Source organism: Papaver somniferum, chromosome 10 (genome assembly GCF_003573695.1).
Source record: "Papaver somniferum cultivar HN1 chromosome 10, ASM357369v1, whole genome shotgun sequence".
In the NCBI taxonomy this organism is placed as follows: domain Eukaryota; kingdom Viridiplantae; phylum Streptophyta; class Magnoliopsida; order Ranunculales; family Papaveraceae; genus Papaver; species Papaver somniferum.
Genome location: NC_039367.1, coordinates 69,079,591 through 69,089,171, shown reverse-complemented (window position 1 = coordinate 69,089,171; position 9,581 = coordinate 69,079,591). Strand labels below are relative to the sequence as shown.

The following is a 9,581-nucleotide window of genomic DNA, read 5'->3' as shown; positions in this document are numbered from 1 at the left end:
GATGATCAATGAAACATGAAAGATAATCAAATGAATTTAATTGTGTTTCCCATGGAGTTGTTCAATTGTTCCCAATCACATAGAAGTATATATGATCTAATTGAAACAAAATCGGATTGATTCATGAGAATCAATTCATGAACATTAAACCACAGTTTGTAAAGATTGCATTCCTTAATTCATAAATGCATTTGTTCATGAGTATGAAAACATATTTAACCGATTTTAAAAATTTAACCACTAAGTTTGCAAATGGGTACGCAAACTATAGTTCCGGACTTTGGTCTTTGTCTAGCAGTTCGCATACCGGTATGCATACTATCGTCTCGTACTTCAACTCAGGTACAACAGTTCACATACTGGTGCGCAAACTTGCTTCCCGGACTTTAACAGTTGAAACTGTTCGCATACTGGTATGCAAACAAGGTTTCCGTACCTGAATCATACCACGACAGTTTGCATACCGGTATGCATATTGTGATGTATCCAGACAAAGGTTAATTTGTTCTAAACTCCCATTTCAATCATTGAAACATCCTTAGAAGACGACAATAGATGTCTCACAAAACTATCAGCTTATACGTAATTTTCAAGTGATTGAATGATCAATACGAAACTTTCCTAGTCGACATCAAATGATTGTCTCATACAAATCACGTAAGATGTTTCAAGGCGATTATCACATGATCATATTTTGTCTTATTATTTAGTTTTCAACAAATAAATTGTTTCCAACTAAACTCGTCAAGAATATGATGAACGTAGCTAAAGCAAAAAGCTCCCAACACATATTTCGAGAAATAGATAACCGAGTTAAACACAGCTCGAAATATCAAATGTGTATAATATAAAAGTCTATATAGTTATACGACTTAGTCTCATTAGGAGATAGAATAGAATAGACTTCTGAATGATAGATAAGTTTTAGTCTCCACATACCTTTTGTTGATGAAGTTCCTCCAAGCTCTCCTCAGTAGATCTTCGTCTTCAATCGATGAACGTCATGAAGTCTAAAGCTCAACTACACATTATATCCTAATCCGATACATAACTATAAGTAGACTAGAAATCAAGACTTATATTTTTGATCATTTAAACTTGACAAACAATCTTGAGATAGCAACGCTTGCGAGTTCGACCGAGCAATGCTCTAACAGAGTCCATACTTAATGGGAGAAACCCGCGGGTCCGAGTAAACAGAGAACTTGTATTCCGAATCCCGCCAAGGAGGAATGATGACCGACATGATCTGCGAGATGGACGGACCGCGACTCCCTGTACGGAGGCAAATCTATTGCGTCATCAGCTGCACGAGGTAGAGAAGGAGAACGTTCGCCTGAGATTAGAACGTGAGAACCAGTCTCGATCATGGACTACTAATCTGAAAAATCAAGATCAATCGACGAATTTTGATCGAAACCGGAAGGGTCGGTCTGTTTAGGAGCGCCTAGGAATTCGAATTAACCCGCAAGATGCTAACCAACCCAGAGAAGTGATCGATCTGGATGGACAATAGAAAACTCTGTAAGAAAACGCCCAGGTGGTTACTAGAGATCTACCTAGATGAAGGCGTATACGGGCCAGGCGATCAGGCGCCCGAGAGCGCCAGATACAGCTCAACATAGTATGGCCAGAACCGTCGTCGTCTCAAAACGCCCCAGGAATGACGAAGATATGGTTCGAGATCAGTACGACGGGAGAGAATTTTCGCATGATTACTATGCTCGAGCGGGGTGAAATAGAATAAGAAGCGAATTTACATATCCTCAAAGAAAATTATTGAGCACCGGGAGTACGAGCAGGATGACAGTTCCTCTGACGACGACATTTAGGCGATAACTGATGTTCGTCTTTGAAAGATGATCGAGAGAGTAATATCAAAGAAGCACTTCAGAGAGGACAAGCTATACAGGCTTCATCGAGCCGCATGAGCTCCCTTCAAAGAGAATATCAGAGAGTTTCGTCCACCAATGAATTTTCAAGTCCCAAGCTACCGTAATTTGATTAGAAAATAGATGATCTGTATCAACACATTTTACATTATGAAACTTCCATGACCCTATGGCAGTACATCGATGAATTAATGTGCAAGATGTTTCCGCAATCATTGACCGGCGGAGCAATTACGTGGTTCAATCAGCTCCGGGCGCAGTCGATCAGAACTTACTGCAAGCTGGTTGATAAATTTTGCTCCCACTACAAATACAATAGACGTGATCGGAAAGGATGCCATTCATTATTTCTTCTGAATATTCAAAAAGGGGAAAGCATCGGACAGTTTACTCGATGCTTCAAGAAAGAGATAGCTGAAGTGGATGACGCCAACGATCAAGTCATTATAGAGGCTTACAAACAAGCATACCAGTATGATCAAAGGGGTATATTAAATTCCTTAGTCAAGAGACCACTAAAGACTCTGGAAGAACTGTATGATCGAGCAGAAGAGTACGCTCGGGTCGAGGATGATTCGAAAGCTCGAGAAATTATAGAAGTTCACAGATCATCCAATCATCCGAATGACTGGAAGAAATACAAGTCAAAGAACCGTTCGAGCAGACAAGACAATGATCGAGCTAAAGTTCGAGAGAACAATCACGGGGGACGAGTGGGAACCAGATATCAGAAACATCATAATATGAAGCTAACACCGTTATACATAAGATTAACAGAGTTGTATGACAAAATAAGCATGGACTTGAGCCCCCCTCGACCTTTGCCAGCAGAGACACGTGATAAACGTGGCTAAAATAAGTAATGTGATTTTCATAAAGATATTGGTCACTGGATCGAGAATTGTCGATCTTTACAGATCAAAGTCCAGCGAATGAATGATAGATGATGGAAAGATGCAAGAGTACGTGAAGAAAGATTTTGGGAAAGGATCAGGACAGCGCTAGGCATAGCACATGTGATTAACGTCAGTCATGCCAGGATTCATTCTATGTCCAGGAGGGCATCTGAAGATGAGACTAGGAGAAACCTCAGGAAATTAAAGGAGTGGTACGTAACAAATCATGTCGATTTCGCCAGTGGAAACGTAGCAGAAATTCTGGAGCTTGGATGCACAAAGATCGAGTTCACTGAAGCATACATGAGAGGTATTTACGTTCCCCACCATGATGCTAGCGTTATAAAAACTTGGATTGGAATGCTCCGAATACACTGTGTTCTAGTAGATACGGGAAGCTTTATGAGCGTGCTATTTTCAGGAGCTTATTCTGCTATAAATCTTTCACACGACTTGATTGAAGAGGACGGAAATTCAATTATCGGCTTTAGTAGAGAAGTAACAAAGACGATTGGTAAAGTAAAGATGTCTATAACAGTAACTAACAAGTTTGTTCTAGGTAATTTATTATTGATGGATTATTGAGCTCCCTATAATACGATCGTAGGATAAGACTGGATGCATGGATCGGTGTTGTCACATCCTTGTATCACCAGTACCTAAAGTTTATTACATTTGAAGGGGTCGTGGAGGTGAGAAGCGACCAGATGGCAACCCACAAATGTCACGAGAACGCTATGGATGAATACCGGCACTACAAGAAAACTTGGATTTAGCAACTACTCTGATTCGGTGAGTAAAAGGTAGGTTTTAGCGCCTGGAACTCTGTAGCAACCGATGCGGCAACAGATACGCTCTGTGACTAAAGGATGCTTTGCTAAAGACCTGGATCAACTATGTTGCTGGAAGAGGTATCTTTCAACTAGAATGGACGACGAAAATCCTACTCGGCAGAAATTTCCAATAACCAGTGACTGTCGTCGGTAGAGGCATAAAGTATTTGTTGTTGAAATATTTCACCCGCAGGAATATTTGTTGCTGAAGACTAATATTTGTTGTTAGAGGTTGCTTGTTATAGAACATTCCAAGCTGCTAAAGACTTTAACTTACTGAATTTCAGTTGGTGAAGGTGTTTGATGTTGTTGGCCAAGGATTTTAACCACTCCATATTTTGAAGGTCATGGGTTTGAACCGCAAAATAATTAGCTGGTGAAGGTGTTGGGTATGAAGGTCCGTCATTGACGTTCACTTGGTGAAGGCCCTCAGCCAACAACGAATTTGAGCTGCCAGAGTGATTCACAAGAGTAAAATCTTTATTCTGAAAACAATACAACAAATTCAACTACAAAATCCATCCACCTCTTCTGGATAGCCAATAAGACAACAAATAACTTGAACATATTTGTTTGCTAACATCCAAACACAAATGCTTAAGTACAGCAATGAGATATCTCCAAACCAACAAATGAAGCTCTTTGCACGCTTTCTGCAGTGTAGCTAAGAGACTTTGTCCTTCTGCAACCACCTTCACCATTGAGTTCATTCCACTGCACCAGCCCAAACATGTTTGAAAAGATTCTGATGATACACTTGCACCCGCCTAGTTCGTAATAACAAAAACAAGTACAAAATGCATATAAACTAAAAAAAAGAAAACACATCAACTCCTGGTCAAGAGCAATACATTTCTATGTTACCTGCTCATGAGCATTTTTCCATACTCTCAGCGTGGAAAGGGATTTGCCAGCAGCTAATGCTGCAGCCTTTTCCTCTCAGTGATTCAACAAGCTAACAGTAAGGCACTGGAAGAAAAATATAAAATTTTCAACATTCCATCATGCCATCTAAGTTCTAACCATAGTAATAAAGTGATAGAAGTTGTCACAATTTACTTCAGTCCATGCAAATATTAAATGATATACATCCCCTATGGACATAATCTTATGTTGACAAATTTCCGTGATGAAATGTGTTGCAATTATTAGCACATTTGAAACTGAGGGTTCACGGAATAGTCTGTAAAAGACAACTGATGACAGTTTCGCTTATAAAAAATTGAAAGGCAAAGAACCTAACCTCCTTTTCTAGAATCTCTGTTATGGACAGTGTGGAGGAACACAAAGATTCTGCAACCAAGGAATTAACTGTGTATCAGCATTTCTTTATTTAGGTAATGTAGAAATATTTAACAAAAATAACAACACGAACTTCCATAAAACAGCAGCTAAGACAACCTTGAGATCACATCTAAAACACCCATCAGTCATACTGGCTACTACATCCAAATCCCAATCTGAAGGCAGATCTTCCAATTGAACCTCTCCTAATCTTAACACTTCCGTAACAAAAGAAACTCGATCTATGGACTTCATTAGAGAAAATAAGCACAAATCTCAAACAAGTATCAATTAATTCTGAGGTCACACTGATAAAATTTATATTCCCGAAACAAATAAGACATGGATTTATAATAATATACCTGAAAATCTCCCAGAGAAATGCTTCTTTGTAACTACATAAAAAAGTGAACAATGAGATCCAATGAACGACTAACCTGTCAATAAAAAACATACCAAGTACATGAGCCCCTGGACCAGAATAAGACTTATATTAGGAAAAAAAAGATCAGTTCATGTATCTTACCCCGTGGTTATTGCTGAATACCATATGCTTGTTGAGTGGTTAAAATTGAAATTGAACTAAACAGTTCATAATAACCAGCAATAATGCATCCATTTCCTTTTCCACCGTATCTTCTAAACACTTGAAGACGACCCAGATAACCTGCAGTACAGCAAATAATTCAATATCTCAGCATCTTAGGAACAAAATAAGCCCTTGTAGTAAGAAGTGTTTGCCAATGCTGAGATGTATACTAATCACAAGAGTAAAGGTATGTGCAGGACAATATAATCTGATACCTTAATACCAGTGGACTTTTTAAGCAGTGCCCACCATAGTAAGACATATATCAAACAAGATATATACAAAATTAATCTTATGAGATTTACACTAGAACTCCTATCCACAAACATGTAAGGCAGATAACAAGTAGCAAGCAGTTATCCTTTCCACGGACATCTTTCCATCTTATGTTATCTATGGTGTTCTTCCTTAATAATGATATTTCCCAATTTTCCCTAACAGCTTCCCTTTCTGCACCTAGTAACAACTTGTCATGAGAAATTGATGTCTTACGTCCCTGCTCACGGTAAAGCTCTACAACATTTTTCCCATGACGCAACAAATCAAGAGGAGCTGCATTTACAGCCTCAGCACAGTTGAAGCCGCAATTGAAGCCAGAATGATATGCTCGAGGGAAGGTGAGATAAAAACTCCCCGGGATTCTGAACACAACGGTAGACCGGCACGCCTTCAGACTCTAATATGGAAGGTGAAAGCTGTGTTACCTGCAAATGTTTCAAAAGTTCAGCATATAAATCTTGCCCTGATTCTGAACCCAGAAAAGATTAAGTTCTTTTTCTTTTTACCAAAGAAAATACAGCTTTACTACTAAAGCCACTAAGTTTCTCAAATGAAACTAAGAAATCTGAATTTATGGTTTCTACAAAAGTCAAAAGCACAACCACTATTCATGTCATGGATTCTCTATAGATCGATTCCTTGTAACTTAGGTTATATGATTTCACCAAAGTTTTTCAGGAATTTCAAAGGGGCAAGAAAAAGATTTCATACAAAATTACCAACAAGGAACATAGCAGGAATCGGTAACCATGAATTGCATAAAAGATAAGTAAATCAAGTATGGTCATCAAAAGCTTGAGCGCATAAGTATATCAAAACAATCCATCAATCCAGCAGTAAAATATCTTGTGCTTTGAGCTTCACCATTTACAGACTCATCAAATCCTTTGTCTTGTAAACCTGAATGAATCAATCCAGCAGTGAGATGTTGTCATCATTAAGAGGGTACATGTACAATGAACAAGGAAATTAATATGTTCTCCCTCATTGGTAATGCAACTAGCTATATGAATTCTAATATGTTAAATACAATGGGTGAACCTTAAAAGGAAGCAGATGATGGTTGTCTTAGCTACACAACTTACACTTATTGCAACTTATACAAATATGACATCTGCAATCAACAACTATGATTCTATGAAGGTTAATTAAAAACTATGAACCCATCCAACAGGTTAAAATCCTAATCCAATTCCAGGTGCTATATCCTCAGAATTAGTAATTAGGATTCAACCCATCTTTCCGATCAACAACATAGGCTAAAACACTTCAATGTAAACTCACACCAAGCTTAATATATATATGAACTCAGAATTGATAAGATAGGAATATTAATCGAAACTTAGAAATCAGAATTATGGTTTCACTGTGAAAACGGAGACATATAAACCAGAGGATCATTAAATTCATGAAACTGAAAATAGAATGAACATAAAACCCTAAATTGATCTTTAAAAAAAACCCTAAATCAGATAAATTCATGAAAATGAAAATAGAAAGAACATAAAACCCTAAATCGATCTAAACAAAAATCTAAATCAGATAAATTAATGAAAATGAAAATGAAAATAGAATGAACATAATACCCTAAATCGATCTTACAAACAAACAAAAAAAAAAACCTTGACTTGCTATTGTTGATTGAAGAAGAAGTATATGATTTCGCTACACTGATGGTAAGTGGTTAACGATGGATTGTTGTTCTCCACTCTTCAGATTTCAGTTGAGAAAAAATGAAAAAGAGGCAGCAGCCGCAGGACAGGAAAGAAAGAAAGAACGAGTGAATGTAATGAATTGATTTCTGTTCGATAAGATAAGATGAGATACCTAGCATGGATGGCTAATATTCATCCATCTGGACGGCTAGTATTAATCAGTTTTTTTGGGTCGATACCTTCCGGGAATCCCTTGGAACCGGTACCTGTACCCTATGAAATCGGTTCTGGATTGAATTCACGTTCCCTGTGCGACTTTGTCCGCTTCCAGTCCGGTTCCTGTTCAAGTTTCCCGGTTCCAAGCCGGTTCTTTGGGTACAGGCCGGTTCTTGTGCAGCGCCGAAGAAACATAAATTTATCTTGATTTATATGATTCCAGATTCTTGGCTATGTTTAATCTCCCTCGTCGTCGTTGGTTTTATCAACCTCATTCAATTTTACTCGATATCCATCAATGTGTCATAGCCATGTACTTACTTTCACGGTTGGTAAAGGTGTTCATAGACATATAGTTTTGGTGGCTAACTGCGCTTGTTATAAATATATTGCTTCTATTATAATTATTAGTTGGCAGATAATAGTTGTTGAAATACACTACCAATGGCAACAATCTGATGGTTGGATTAGGTGTCTACCAACAGGGTTTTACGATGGGTAAGACGAGTGATAAAACATGTATACCCTCTATGGTACACTCTGATTACTCCATGTTGGCTAGAAGATAATAACAACAAATATGATATTTCGGTTGTTAAGTTGTCGTTGCTAAAGAGTTCAACCAACTATCGTTGCTAGAAAACTGGTTGTTAAAGATATCTGCAAGCCAGAGATGTTTTTGGTTACCAAAAGTTGTCGTTGAAGAGTTCCACCGACAGCTGTTGGTAAGAAAGTAGTCGTTAATGCCAAGTTTTCTTGTAGTGCGGAAATCAGAAGTTAGTGGGAACCATATCATGCGAGTCGAACATAAATAGGAATTACAGAGTTCTCTTCCACCAGAATCATATGTGGGAGAGGATGCGGATGATCCCCCAATAGTTGAGAAACTTGTTGAGGTCCATATCGAGAACGAGAAGCACAAAACCATGTTTGTAGGGACAGATCTACATGCACACGAACTCGATTGTTTGATTACATTGTTAAGAGCAAACGTCGACGTTTTCGCATAAAGTTTCGCTGAAATGCCGGGAATAGATTCGAGCATATCCTATCACAAGCTAAACAACAATGAGAAATTTTGACCATTTTGTAAGAAAAATAAGGAGTATGGCACAAAGAAAAAAATCTATAGTGGTTGAAGAGGTCGAGAATCTGTTGAAGGTAGGTTTTATTCGACCGGTCCAGTATCCTCTTTGGTTGTCTAATGTCGTGCATGTTCCAAAGCATTCCCAAGTGATCTGTACACACTTCCGCGGATAAGAGATTTAGTGGATGCAACCTCGGGATATGGGAGACTATCATTCATGGATGGTTTTTTTAGGTTATAATCAAATACCTTTGTTCGAAGAGGATCAGGAGCATACTGCTTTTGTAACTGAGATGGGAGTTTACTGCTATACTGTGATGCCGGTCGGGCTAAAAACGCATGAGCAACCTACCAATATTTGGTAGACGATATGTTCAAAAACCTGATTGGTAAGACAATGGAAGTGTATATCGACGGTATGGTAGTATAATCTGAGTAAAAGGAGTCTTACTGGCTCGATCTACAAAAGACATTTGATATTTTGAGGCGATATTGGATAAATCTCAATCCAGCAAACTGTTTGTTCGGGTTATCTTCAGGAAAGTTCCTTGGATACTTGGTGACCCATGGAGGAATCGAGGCGAATCCAGAAAAAATAAGAGCCATCAGAGATATGACATCCCCGAGGACGAGAAAGGAGGTCCAAAAGCTGACATGGGATTGGAAGCTTTGAACCCTTTCATCTCATGCTCATCGGATCGATTCAAACCGCTTTTTTATGTCCTGAAAAAGTGGTGAATTGTGGGTGGACAGATTAGTGTGAAGAAGCATTCAACGAAATCAAGCAATACTTATCTATTCCTCTAGTATTGGTGAGTCCAAAAACTGGATAACCCATCGGAGTTTATCT

General features: G+C 38.4%; 1 long non-coding RNA gene across 8 annotated transcripts; it reads right to left on the bottom strand.

The window, feature by feature from the left end:
• Positions 1-4,080: 4,080 nt before the first annotated feature.
• LOC113318495 lies at positions 4,081-7,560 on the bottom strand. Of its 8 annotated transcripts, none has more exons than XR_003344582.1 (7): positions 7,396-7,560; positions 5,432-6,673; positions 5,268-5,342; positions 5,023-5,154; positions 4,865-4,914; positions 4,486-4,590; positions 4,081-4,335 (listed from the first exon to the last, which is right to left on the bottom strand). It is a non-coding gene; the product is annotated as an uncharacterized LOC113318495 (long non-coding RNA). The 8 variants fall into 8 exon arrangements; XR_003344586.1 differs by having other exon boundaries at positions 5,268-5,300; XR_003344583.1 differs by lacking the exon at positions 5,023-5,154 and having other exon boundaries at positions 5,432-5,572; positions 5,710-6,673.
• Positions 7,561-9,581: the final 2,021 nt, after the last annotated feature.